Below are 15,388 nucleotides of genomic sequence, written 5' to 3' on the forward strand. Positions count from 1 at the left end.
TTTAGTTGCCAAAGATATATTTTAGGTCTTTTGTATTTTTGCCTGTTTTATGGACAATTATCAGAGGCTCTTTATGCACCCAAACTGGAAGCACTTTATCTGTGCTGACACTAAGTGAGCATCACATATACATACAAAGGACACTAGCCCTAACCTAACAGATAGGAAAGCTAAATCAGGCAGTGAATAGTTATAGATGACTTTAGGCATAAATTCTTTTCAATTTTGTATAAAACCCTTTCCTCTGCTTTATTTCTAATGACTTCCATCGTTAAAATTTTTGGCTCCGAAGTGAAAATGTGGGCGTGGAATCAGCATATGGAAAAATATATGTGGAACAAAAAAGTAAAAATAAAACACATGTGGGTGTGGAATTTTGTGTTTTGATTTGCTTTCATTTCGGGCTGGGCCCAAAGAATAAAAAAAGTTATCCAATCCAACCTGCTACTTTGAGTGAGGCTCAATAAAATCTTTTCAGCAGCCTGACTTTCCAAATGAGCCCTGGCTACGGATCACCCAATCAAATTTCTGAGTATCCTGTTCCAGTTCTACTCCAGTCCATCCCATTCCATCCCATCCCATCCTATCAGGGTCAACCGCCATCAGTCCTTCCTTCCATTAGCCCTCAGCTTGTTAGTAAATAGGAACAATTGCACTGGTCTGATTAACCTAAATAGGCTCTTTCTGCTCCATTACATGGCTGTTCAGAACATATAGAAAATGTGTCAGATACCCAAGATCCAGACCATAGATTACACTATTATAAAGATCATACAGCACACACTTGAGTCTCTAGAAAGTAAACGACTAAACCAATGAAACATCTTAAAAAACATCTTCTCCAGAGGATGTAAGCCAGCATAAACTACTCAAAAAGCAGAACTTTTAATAAATGAACAAAAAGTACATTATCTAACCAATATGCCCCATTTTACTATTTGGGGGAACATACTGATTACACACTATTTAGTCTTGTCTGTTTTAATGATAAACATAATATGACTTCAATGAAGTCCTATTCTCTAGAATTGTGAAACAGAAATACAGTTGTCTGAGTTCCTTTGGGCTGTTATGACAGAACACCATGGACCGGGTGCTTTGTCAACAACAGAAATTTATTTCTCACAGTTCTGGAGGTTCTAGTTCATGATCCAAGTGCCAGCAGATTCCGTGTCCAGGGGAAGCCTCTTTCTTGGCCCATAGATGACCATCTTTCCAAAAGGCATGGTAGAGGGGGTGAGGGAGCTCTCTGGGATCTCTTCTACAAGGGCATTAATCCTGTTCATGAGGGCTTCACTCTCATGACCTAAGCACTCCCAAAGGCCCCACCTCCAAATGCCATCACATTGGGGATTAGGTTCCAACATATGAATTTTAGGGGGACACTAATATTTATATAACTGTCTATAATACAGTCATGTGTGGGCTCCAAGCCCCAGGAAGGCAGGCACAGTAACCTGCTGTACATTCCCCAAAGTCTCCTTGTCTACATCATTAATAACCCCATGTCAGGGAACTGCAGGTCTGGGATAAATATTGAGTTTGGGAAAATAATTTCTTTCCCATTGTCAAAGTGACAGTTGATACCTCCAAATGCATTCATACAGTTGATAATGATACCTCAATTTGCACTAGTAAATAACACACTCCTTCAATCTACATATTCTGCATTCCCATGTAAGGTAGCATTTTTCCTTTCAGAATAACTGTTTGCGTCTCTTCTGTGTAACCAAAAGATATATCCTGATGAATTCCCCCAAATAATGGTAATGGCATGTTCACCTATAAAAAACCAAAAAAACCCAAACAAAAACAAAAAAAACTACCAGAAATTCAACAGATAAAAATGGTCTTGGTGAAACGTGGAAAAAAAAAATTGTGAAGTCACTCACTATAGGCCTCACACTAGGTCTGCAATAGACAAGGAACAGAAAATGAAAATTTCAGAATGTCCTCATGTTCATGTCTCCCAAGGAGTGTTTTCTAATATTATAGAACCTGGGAGAAGATTCTCAACCTTATCATGCCTATTTCCCCTTTTATTACAAATATTTGACATCCCCGCTATACTGAAATGAAATTCATAGATATTATAATCTACAATTCATACAATTTCAAAGAATCAATATAATGACATGACATGTAAAAAAGGAAATAAGACAAATGTAATTTATCACAAGGTAATGTATAGTTTACCTATAAATGCTTGAAAACTACATTAGAATACAAAATAAAGTGGTTATATACTAGCATCCATTAGAAATAACTTAAATGAAAGAGCCACAAAAGCTTACTGATTTAAGTGTGTTTTATTTGCTGCACAAATTCCACTATAGCAAGAGTGTTGGTAATTTGATTTTCTGTTATATGAGAAAAAATAATTTTACAGTTCTGAACAAAATAAAGCACACCTTCCCTAGATTTACACAATATTTGCATTCCTGGTAATTCAGCATACATTATGATCATGCCAGAAAAAAACAACTTACTTTGTGTTGATATGTACAAAAGAGTTATGTTCTAGTCTCATAAAATTAAAATCTGTTTCTGACTCACAAAAATATCTGATAGGATATTGCAAAATCCTGTAAAAATTCAGACAATTTCTCAACATGCTGGCTAGCTAGCAACTCAGATCACTCTTCCTAAATGGCTGTCATTCCCCCTAACTTGGGAAAATCAAAAATGTCTTCATAAATGCCCAAAACGTCCTTTAGAAAGAAGTACCGCCCACCATGAGAACTACATTCTAGGTTTTCCAGAACAAGTTAATCTTCCTATGTGTGAAGCTGTGCCCTGGACTGCCCTGGTCCCTCGGTGGATAGGGTTTCCTCACCCTGCTGACCACCAATGGTCTTAGTTTTGGGTTTAGATTCTCCAGAGCATGGTCACATGCACCCCGTTAGCTGGTGCATCTGGTGTCTTTTCATGCAGCCTCATATATTTCAAGAAGGCATCCTCTCCCCTTTATGGTCCTTCCTAAATGTCAACAAGGAAATCCATGGGAATTTCCTCCTAATTTGGAACCCAAATTCTTCCTGAAGCACATGTCGCTCCTGTAGCTCTGAAGCTCCACCCACGGTCACTCACACCTTATCTTCAGGCTCATCCTCCCACACGCTGGATGCAGTGCACTAGATGCACCAGGTAAGTTGGCCCTTCTCTTTCTGAGATCATGTTCTCATTAAAAAATAGACTTCATTTCAACTCTGATGTCCTCCCCGTCCCTTAATAAGGTTGCACTTATTTTCCCAAAGGGACAAATCCATGCTTACTTGGGATTGTCAAGGCGAGGCATTGGCCCCTCAGTGAACTTTCAGTTTACTCAGTAAACACCGGATTGAATACTGAATCCGGGATTCCGGTGACCAGTACTGGCCAGAAGCTTCCACTCTAGGAATATGCCCTCAGCCGTCCTTCATTTTTCTGAAGTCAGCAAGGGTGGGAGCTTTGTACCCGCCAAATAAAATGTCACAACTTATCATGTTTGGTCTGTTCCATGTTTTTTATTCTCTTCCCTCCCTAAGCAACATCTAAAAATAATCAGTCAATATAAACTGGGAAAATGCCATACCGCTCTCTGGGCTAGTCTAGCCTTACTTTGCCTAAGCCTAGGACAACATTTTCCTTCGAAGAAAACTCTGCTCATAATGATATAAGAAGAGGAGAGGAACAATTAACCATCTACAACAGCATTTAAGGTTGTCATGAGGCACATTCACGACAATTAATTGATTTAACAGATTCATTCTGGAATAGCAGTTTAGTTATAAAACTTCTGCTATGTAGTTTAGGTAGAAATATTTTTTGTTAACTGTGACAGAAAAAAAAAACACAACAACTATTCTTCAAACTATTATTTTCCCCTATATCCTTTATTCCTTTCAGTTATTTTCCTGCTTTCTCTGGGGAGAAATTTCTCCCCTCCACCATACACACACATATATACCTTTGTGAGTAAAGATAAATAAAGACCAGTCATATTGTCCACTCCCTTTGTCCTGTGATTTGAGTTTGTGAACATTTGTCAGTTCGTAGTTGCTGCCTGCTGGCACGAGCAAGTGTATTTCTTAATCTATTTCACACGATTATGGCCCAAAGAGAGATCATTCCGTTTTTCCTTAATTTTGCTAAAGAGGCCTGTGCTTTTCAGGGTGGAGCTTAGAAAGAAAAGCAGCAGGAAAGCCAAGTACACTTAATGAAAACACAGCCCACAGCTCCGAGTTTCACACATCGGTGAGGCCCCCGCAGCTCTGCCGTGCCTGCAATCCCAAGGTATCAAACCTCCCCGCCAATGCTGTGGGCACAAGTTCACAACACATTAAAAAATGAGACATTCTCATTACATGGCAGTCTACTCAACTGAGTTATCAGGGGATCGAAAGAAAAGGATTTCAGTCATCTTTTCTCAAAAAGAAAAAGCCAGGGCATCCATTAGGAAATGAATCAGGATTCCTACACTGTTTTTTATTTTTTTCCAGTAGTATGGAAATGGTGATAGAAATAATAATTCTAATTATTATTTATAAAAGGCTTAGTATGTACCACACACAATACTTAATTTTTTACCTGCATTAATTTTATTTTTTACCTCCATTCTGCAAGGAGGATCAAGGTAAAATTCAGGCAGAATTAAGAGAGTATTTTGGGGAGACAGGGTCCTCGTCTTTAAATTATAGCCTACATTTAACAAATTAAAATTTTAGTATTCCTGAAGGTTCATCTTAGCCTGATAACATCTACAATGCTATATTTTAAATTCTGTGTATGAGTTTTAGAGCCAGTTTCACTTATGCTCAATGCTTTAAATGATATAACATTTTCAACTTTTTGGTTTAGGTGATTAGATAGTCCATTAGGGGAAAACTGTTAGACTACATATATTAACATGATCTAAACAGAAGTCCAAGCAATATAATAATTGCTTCATTTCTTTAAAATAAAATCCACTTGACTTTTAATTGTAAAGAATAATGTAGTGGCTCAGCCTAAGAATTTCACTTGCAAACCTTTTCTTTTGAAATGAGAGTTCCCTTCAGTATGGTATTTGAAGTGTCTTTATGCTTTTTTGGGGTAATTTTATCCATTTAAAATTATAATGATTATAAATATAAAAATGCAGCTTACACGGGTAAAAAATACTTGAAATTAAAATCTTAGATATAAAACCAAGGACAGTAAAAATACGGAAACCATGATGGGGGAATTACAAATATAAAAATAAACTGAATTTACAATGTATTTTGTAGTCTCTTAAAAGCCCATTCACCTTTCAAGTATTCAATTGTAAAGTATTTTACAATTTTGATGTGTCATATTAAATCCTTTAGAGTTTTCATTTAGGCTTTCTGTAGGTGATATGTGCATACTGGGTGCTATTTCCACTCCTGAACATTTTGGAAAACTTTAAAGTAAGTCTAAAATTATGACAGAAATAGTACTTTTTGAATAGTTCTTTGAATCATATTTTCCAGAGTTCAGAATAGGGAAGGTCCTTCCATCTGGGGCATTCTCTAGACAGCCATGGCAGAGGGTTTCTGCCCATCAATTCTTGCCCCCAGTTCATACTGAGAAAGTTGGAGGGAACTGAGAATAAGAGATCGCCCATCAAAGTCCCCATCTCAGCGCTATCATTTGATATAGTAATTTCTGGAATTTATTAGTGCCCAAGTAATTGAGAATCTGTACATGGCGTTCAAGGTTGAAGAACATTTTACTACTTTGGAAGCAATTTGTCTTACTCTAGGATCCCCCAAGAAGAGAGACTTAAAATTCTCCTGTGCAGGTAGCTTCATAATGTGACATCAGGCAACAGAACAGGGGGAGTAAAGAGGAAGCAAATCAGAAGGAGGGAAAGCCAATCAAGAATGTGTCACTGGGGCTTCCCTGGTGGCGCAGTGGTTGAGAATCTGCCTGCTAATGCAGGGGACACGGGTTCGAGCCCTGGTCTGGGAAGATCCCACATGCCACGGAGCAGCTGGGCCCGTGAGCCACAACTACTGAGCCTGCGCGTCTGGAGCCTGTGCCCCGCAACGGGAGGGGCTGCGATAGTGAGAGGCCCGCGCACCGCGATGAAGAGTGGCCCCCGCTTGCCGTAACCAGAGAAAGCCCTCGCACGAACCGAAGACCCAACACAGCCAAAAATAAATAAATAAATAAATAAAGTTTAAAAAAAAAAAAAAGAATGTGTCACTGCATTGGCAGACCACTGTCACAGGCCACTGGTGCTTACTCTCACCTGGACCTTCTGAGGAACCTTAAGAAAGTCTTCCCTAAGAAGATGGTTAAGAAACCATGGTTAAGAAACCATCCACACAGGAGACCAAAAGAGGAACTATTACCAATAGGCTTCTGTCTCCCACTGGTCAAGATGCCCTCATGGACATCAATACCCTCATACTTCCAAGTCATATACGGGTGAATGCCAACTGTTTTCTTCAGCAGGTCCTATGAGGCAGCATCTGAGAAGCCCTAGGACAGGAAGCAAGAAGTAAGCCCTCTACCAAATGCTCACAGATTACATCTATTAGAACCTGGTTGAAGCCTGGACATAACTAGTCACCACTGCAATGGCTGAAGTTGAGGCTAAGAGGACTTGAAGTGATGCATAAGAGTCCAAAACAATTGTTAAGTGACTCAGTTTCTTTCTTACCTTTAACCATGAGCCTACTGAAATCAAAGATATCAATTGTGAAAAAGATGACAATTTGCTAACATTCACGTCATGGTAGTTATACATCATTTATGTGTAAAGATGTGGCAAATAATCATTCCCAATTGGCCCTAAAGATGGATTATTAGTATCATAGGACTCAAATATAATATAACGATACGCTATGAAGGAGAAGCTTGTGCACTAAAGCACGACGACTGAGACATAGCGTGATGCCCTCATCAAAGTAATATCCTTTCTGCATGTTTCATATTTTACAGACATTGTTTAGTTTATAATCTGATTAAAATAAAAGATCAATTAAACCCATTTTTATTCCCATATAACTTGTTTTTCTCCTACACTTTATGAGTTTTTGTTTTTTAGGATTTTTGTTTTGTTTTGTTTTGTTTTTTAGAATGAGAGAGCAAGAAAGTGCACAGAGAGACAGAGAGAGAGAGAGGAAAATTGCAAGTTCTTGCTTGGGATTTTTTTCTTGGAAGAAGCGTTACATGTGAAATAGCACCATGAAACACTTCACAGTCCATTCAGTTTCGTTTGGAAAATAAGAGCTGGATTGAAATGAACACTTTAGAAGATATTTCATTTCTTGGCATTTAAAATCAATATTTTTCTCGCTGTCATGAATATTTGGGGGAGAAGCCTAGGCAGCTATTTTTGTTCGCTGTCATTGCGGCTCCACCGTAGGTGAAGATGGAACGCCTTCCTCTCATTATTGAGAGCTCAGTGGCCCCGAGCTAAAGGCTGCGATTCTTCATGTCACCACTGTGGTGGCAAATAAGAATTCCCGTTTAGTTTCTAGTAACCTCATTTGTCAAGAAGACTGTATTTCAAGTTTATATAGATTCAAGGCAAACAAAAATGAGACAGCTAAATGCCCCTTTGGTCATACATTGCATTCACCAATTAGAGCAGAGTGAAACTAATGAGAGATTAATTGTACAGACTACTAACCTTTTTCAAATTTATTTTTTAAAGATGTGCAAAATTAATTTACTTTTCAAATTGATAGTGTCAACGTGCTGCTGATGTAAAAGAGCACTTATATGAACCACATCCCAAGCGAGGGAGATTTTAAATTCCTGAAACTTTACTGTGAATGTGAGAGGGAAAATAACGTTAGCAGAATGTTCTGCATGGCAGTTTAAAAGGTATTTTTAAGTAAAAGCTTTGAAATTGTTCTCAAGTCTTCCTTTATGCTTTCAATTTTAGCCTGAGTTGATCAAGAATAAAAAAAAAAAAGGTCATGCTTTGAGAAACTTTAAAACTGTCTCAATCTTGAGATGACAAGCCTTTCAAGCCAAATGACTAAACCCCTCTGACGGGGAGAAGTGCACCCTGGGTCCCTCGGTGCCTCAAATAAACTCCAGGCTTCTTACTAATGCAGCCACGTGACACTGACTTGTGTGGCTTTATAAACCCTTTCTGAGTTCAGACCATTCTCTGTTATTTCCCATTACCTTGCCTACCATCCCAAAATGCTGAACTACAGCTTCACATTCAGAATCTGATGCAATTAAAAATTCAACAAAACCAAGGACTTGCTAATGACACACCAGAGTGACAATTATCATGACAACTCTCACTAAATCCCACCAAATCCCCACTATGCTCCTTTTTATCCCATTCTAATCACTGAAATAATAGATGCTACTCTTTTCAAGATCATAGAAATTCACAGACAAGTCGTAATCAACATCATTTATTTAGGTCATTTCAGCACACAGAGGTTTCATATTTTCTCAGAACTTATCAGATTTAGCTTACATTACCTAAGTTTCCATCAATATCCAATTGATTTTTCCAAGTTCTTGATCAATATTTTTTCATTTTTTTTCACCAACCAATTGATCTAAATTATGCTTCAAACGTGTATATTTGCATGACAAGATGCAACAGGCAAAACAGTGAAAAAATAAAAATCTTATAACTTCTCTAGTATGTATTTCACCAGCTGTTTTAGACATCATGTTTTATTGTCCAGATGTCTGAGGAAACCTGCAAATATTTTCCTCTAATACCGTTCTTGAATACGTAAAAACTTCTACAGCAAGTAAAATCTCATGTCATTTTTCCAACTATTCTTATTACTTTTACATAGAACCAAAAGTCTAGATCCAACCTGATTAGTATAGCTTAAAATCTATTCCATCTTGCAAAACATGCTTAATCTAGCTATGAATGAGCATTAGCACATCATCTGATGTCATGGAAAGGATTTCCATGGTCCACTCTCAAACTTCAGGATGTATAAAAGCACTTGTATCTTGCTTCTGGGGTGAGGCCCAGGAACCGCCATTTTTACTAGCCACTGTGGTTTAGACAATCCTTGGAAGAACTATTATTTTGATTATATTTACATTGCACTCTATTTTCTTTGAATTTTTTTCCTTTCTCCAGCTTCATTGAGGAGTAATTAACAAATATAATTGCGTATATTTAAAGTGCTCAGTTTAATGATTTGATATACACACACATTGTGAAATGACTACCAAGATCACGTTAATTAACACATCCACCACCTCACACAGTTGACTCTTTTTGTGTGTGTGGTAAGAATGCTTAAGATACACTCTCAGCAAATTTCAAGTGTACAATACCATATTAACTGTGGTTATCATGCTGTGTATTAGATCTTCAGAACTTATTCATCTTATAACTGTAAGATGACCTACATCTCCCCATTTCCCATTCTCCCTAGTCCCTGATAATCATCATTCTACTCTGTTTCTATATGATCTTTTTTTTTTTTTGATTGTGTATATATGCCACATTTTCTTTATCCATTCATCTGTCAAGGGATACTGAGGTTGTTTCCATATCTTGGTTATTATGAATAATGATGCAATGAACATGGGAGGGCAGACATCTTTTTGAAATACTGATTCTATTATCTCTTTGATTTCTTAGTAATAAAAATTAACCACAGGAAAATGTTGTAATTAGCTTGAATCTGGAATTTGATGAGATTCCATAAACTAGTACCTCATTCACAGAGTACTTGTTTTCTGGGGTTGGGGGTAGAATATTCCTACCATTTTAATATTTTATCTTTAACCATCAATTATTATACTTCAAAACTTAAGTCTACTGACAAATGTAATGTGAATTTGAACTACACTGATAAAAGTTCAGTGTCCAGAATAAGGGAGTTGATAATTCCTTTCTTTCTGCAAATAACAGACTTCGCCCGGTGTACTGCCTTTGGTTCTAGACACTGAGCTTTATGAACAGTGACAAGTTTATAAACAATTAGAGGAAAGAACCAGTGAAGCTGAGGAAACATCAGCAGAGATATGATTAGTTATTTGGGCTCAGATAAGCAGCCCTAATTGCACCCTCAAAGTGACATTGCCACTGATAATGTGGCTCAAAGACGGACGTTAAGAACAATTCATGCCAATCTGGGAGTCTGGTTTTTTAATGAATTTTACCTATTCCTGTTATACAGCTTCTAAGCTCTTACAATTATTTTGAATTTGGTTCTCCAAAATTTTGGTGATCTGAGGTAAAATCTATTTACTTCTTTAAAAATGAGGAATGTTTGATGGAATTTGGGCCTTTCTTTTTTCCTTTAAGAAGAACAGGGATGCATTTATTCCACACTGTATGTCAGAATTCTGAGTTACATACAAAGAAGTTCTCTCAGGCCAGCTTAAAAAGAGAAGAGTCAATAAAAGGATATTAGGAACCTCACAGGGCCAGAGAGCTGGGCTGGGTATTACCTGATGGCAACTGCCCTGACTTAAGCCTCATAGCATGTTATCCTCTCACCGCTGGGAGTATAACGACCCCATCGTTTACTCTAATATAAAAGGCACTTGAGACCTTACACCTCAGCTCAGGACCACACAACTTCTTCCCCAGTCACTCACTGCCCAACAGAAGTCTTCAGGGTAGACCTGACAGATAAAGCCTGGATCCCATGTCTGTGCTCGAGGCTGGCAAGGCAGGCACTCTGGCTTCTCCTTGGTTGGACAAGTAAGACCATAAAGCAGGAATTCCCCCAATGTTTGAAGGAAGATCTGAAGGTGATGGGAAGGCTGAAAATGTGAGGAACAGTCACTATAAAATTATATTTATTGATTAGTATGGGCCAGGCTTTTTGCTTGGCTCTTGGGTATGGTATGGTATATACTTTTATATACAGTAATTCTTAGAAATAAGACTAAAGGTTAAAAGTTACAAGAAAACAACCACACCTCAAGACCAGTGAATAAATTTCTAATGTTACTTGTACTAAAAGAAACTTGACATTATAGAAATCTCATTAAAATTGGTTTAAATTGAAAACCAAATCAGGATAGGGACTAGAAAATTTTGGACTAAAATTTATTTGTAGTTTCAGAAATCTCAGAAACTTCAATAATCAAGATGCTTATCAATGAGTGACTTTTATTATTTCAAGCTAAACATAACCGTTAATCAAAATAGTAAAAAAAAAAAAAAAAAAAAAGTTCCTAAATGTCACTGAACGAATACAGAACTACCCATAAAGCCAAACTGAGAATCAATGAGCTCCTGATCATCAAAATAAATTGCAGTACAGTTTATAAGCCTTTATGTTAAAAAGGAATACAAAGCCGGCTAAGCAGACAGCCACTCAGAAAAAGCAGATGTCGATTCCTATTCTACTCACACAACCACTTTTTGCCTGAACACAAAAAAACTCAATCACAATTGCGGTTATATATATCCAACAGTAAGGGTCATGTGCAAACCACAGTCCCTCAGTAAACGCATCAAGCAATATAAAGAGTGACTGGGTCTCAAGACTAAAAAATAATAATACGTCATAATTGTAGAGCACTTACTGTGTGATAGTTAAGGTTCTCAGAGTCTTATATGTGTTCACTCATTTAGTCCTTGTAAAAAAAACTTCATAAATATTTTCCTAATTGTATGGATGAGGACAAAAAGATAGAGACAGGTGAAATCATTGCCCATGATAGCTAACAACTGGCAGAGCTAGGATTTGGACAAAAGAAGTTGGGCTCCCACCTCTGGTCTTGTTTTCATCACGACGCCCTATGTTCTCTAACTAAGTAACTAACTTATTGACTGACTCGACCTTCCCCCAAGGTATGCCATGGCACTTTGACATGTCATGAACGAATATGTCACATCAGCCTGAGACTAATCTCCCCCAGGCCTCGGCAGCTGTGTATGGTCAGAGGACAGGAGAGGGACAGCCCTACTAACTAATAACGGAGTAGGATCAAAAAAGAGGCTCACTGTACCCTATGGTTTCCAAGGTAAAGTTGTCAAGTTATCTCTTAATTATCTTTACATTGAAGAACTAGTTCTTGTGGACGCTTACAAGTGCTTTAAGTTGTCTCGAAGTAAAACCTCTGCATCTCTCCAAAGCTTTAGTAAACCCTGATATACACACAGAGGCATGTGTGAATTCCTCATGGGCATCTAGGAAAGGGTTGAGTTGCAATGCATGGAGTGGAAATAACCCCGGCAGAACAAACTTCAGAAATTAACCCAATTCAGCAAAGACAGCTTCCAGACGGAGAGAAAGTTGGAAAGCTGGAAACTGATCCCTGCACCCTGCACCCCCCCATCCCACAGGCTGCTCCTTAGAGTTTGGAAGGAATATAAAATCTGCTCTTGTTCAAAAAGAGACCTCAAAGGACAGAGTAACTTAATTGACTTCTGAGTTACACTTTTAATTAAATTTATTCTAAAATGAAATGAAAGGCCTCAAGAGATACAGTGCTTCCTGTTTTTGAAAGACAGTTCAACAGATTCTTGAAGTGCTAAGAACTTCATACATCCAATCTCTAAAATTCTGAAATTCTATAAATAATTGGGAAAATTTGTGTGTGCCTTTGTGTCTTTTAAAACAAACACGAAAATTGGTTGTTTTTAACCAATGAGGAGGATTCAAATTCCAGGAGGAACTAATAATAATATCATTTTATTCGAGAAAATGTCATACCTTCTAAAAACTACATGCTTGATAGCCATCAGAGGCTTCAAAATAGACCTTCTTCATTAATGTTCATCATCAATCTTAGATCCCAGCAATGGCCTAGTTAAGTGGTATAAACATAACCCAAACGTAACTTTGCATTCCTCCTTTTAATTAAAAAGAAGCAAACTATAATTATTTCAACTCCAGTTTAAAGTATAAACAATAAATACTTCTCAAAGAAAAAGACCCTTTGAATGACAGAAACAGCTTGTTTAAATTTAGAAACAAAGCTGTGCCTGTGAGAGAGAATCAATGTTCCTAAAAACATAAGCCCTTGAATACAACACATTGTGAGAGAAAAAAACAAGGAAGAAAAGTACGAAATAAAAAAATAATTGGATTTTTCAAAACAGGCATGACACTGATCTTAAGAAGCAAGTGTCCTGCAAATACCTAACCTGAGGAAGTGTTGGTAGGAATCATCAGGGGGCTTTTAATCTGGGATATAAAAGTAATCACATACAAAAGGCAACACACACACACACACATACACACACAATATCTGTAAATGTATTTATTACAAGTGTATGCCCCAACCGTGAGGTCATTTGTAAATAATTTTACATTATATTTTATTTATATATATATATATATTTATATATATATATATATATATATATATATATATATATATATATATAAATTCAGGAACTTTTTATTGAGGCAAAACTGAAAATGTGAATTGAATGTGAAATTTCTAGTTTTCAAAATACCCTTCTTCTGATTCTACTAATATGGTGGACTAGATATATTTTTTTAATTTCCTAATGTAGAAATGAAAATGGCCCAAAAAATCAGATATTCTTTAGATATTTACCTGAGATTAAGCAAAGTTAGAGAAAACTCTAGAATCCAAAAGTTAAGAAAGAGGTGAAAACCAAAGTAAGACTATGCTGATGCTTAGTGTTGATGAAGCAACTCAATATTAAAAAAAACAACCCAATTAAACAGTCAGAAGACCTGAATAGACATTTTTCCAAAGAAGATATACAGGCACATGAAAAGATGCTTGACACCACTAATCATCAGAGAAATGCAAATCAAAACCACAATGAGTTATCACCTCAAAAAGTCTACAAATAACAAATGCTGGCAAGGATGTGGAGAAAAGGGAACACTTGTACGCTGTTGGTGGGAATGTAAATTGGTGCAGCCACTATGGAAAACAGTATGGAGGTGCCTCAAAAAACTAAAAATAGAACCACCACATGATCCAGCAATTCCATATCTGGGTATATATCTGAAGAAAACAAAAACACTAATTTGAACAGATACATGCACCCCGATATTCATAGCAGCATCATTTACAACAGCCAAGATACGAAAGCAACCTAATCAAAAGATGAATGGATAAAGAAGATGCCATATATATAATGGAATACTACTCAGCCATAAAATAAGAATGAAATTTTGCCATTTGCAACAACGTGAATGGACCTGAGGGTATTATGCTTAGTGAAATAAGTCAGACAAAAAGACAAATACTAGATTTTATCAATTATATGCGGAATCTAAAAAATAAAACAAATACATGTATATAACAAAACAGAAACAGACTTACAGAGACAGAGAACAAACTAGTAGTTACCAGTGGGGAGAGGGAAGGGGGAAGGGGCACGATAGGGGTAGGAGATTCAGAGGTACAAACTACTACATATGCAATAAATAAGCTACAAGGATATATTGTACAGCACAGAGAATATAACCAATATTTTATAATAACTTTAAATGGAGTATAATCTATAAAAATACAAAATCACTATGTTGTACACCTTAAACTAATATAATATTGTAAATCAACTATACTTCTATTTAAAAAATAAAAGTTCACTAGAAGATGAAAAAGCAAGTCTCTTAACTTTCAGTGCATTTGAGGGATATAATAGAAAAATAATAATAAATACCAATTCAAAGGAAGAACCAAAAAACTAAGAATAGAAAATGCAGGACAAATGAAAAATACAAAGTAGTATAGTTAAAAAAATTCAAGTATACCAATAATAACATGAAATGTGACTGCAGTACACTTGCCAGTTAGATATTGGAAATTTTCTGCTATACACCATTCACAAGAGACATACCTCAAGTATAAAATCTACAGTTTGATGTAGAAGTAAAACCTCACAAGATTAGTACAAATAAAATCAAAAAATTACAGTCCAGTTTTTCAAGGGAAGACACGTAAAATCAATTCCAAATGGATTGTAGATCTAACTGTGAGAGATAAAAATATCTATCTCTTTCTATTTAAGATTTTAACATAGAAAAATGTACTCGTGATCCTGGGGTAGAAAAATATTTCTTAAAGAAGACTCAAGAAAGCACTAACAATAAAAGAAATGACATATAAATTGAATGTTATTAAAATTAAGAACCTCTGTTTATCAAGAGAGGTCATCAAAAGAGTGAAAAAGCAAGCTAAAATTAGAAGATATTTACAATGCATATATCCAACAAAAGACTTTCCTACAAATGGAAGACAAAAAGAGACAATCCAACTACAAATGGCCAGAGACTTGGAAAAGCATGTCCTAAAGAGAATGGTCACACTTCAATAAACGTAATTCCTCAGTATCATTGTTCATTAAGGAAATGGCCATTTAAATCACAATAATATACCTATCAACACCCACTAGAATGGCTTAATTTTTTTTTAATTGAAAAGAGTTATGACAATGTGGAGCAAAGGAGCTATCATATACTGATGATGGGAGAAAAAATTGGTAAAACCA

Source organism: Balaenoptera acutorostrata, chromosome 14 (assembly GCF_949987535.1).
Source record: "Balaenoptera acutorostrata chromosome 14, mBalAcu1.1, whole genome shotgun sequence".
Classification (NCBI taxonomy): domain Eukaryota; kingdom Metazoa; phylum Chordata; class Mammalia; order Artiodactyla; family Balaenopteridae; genus Balaenoptera; species Balaenoptera acutorostrata.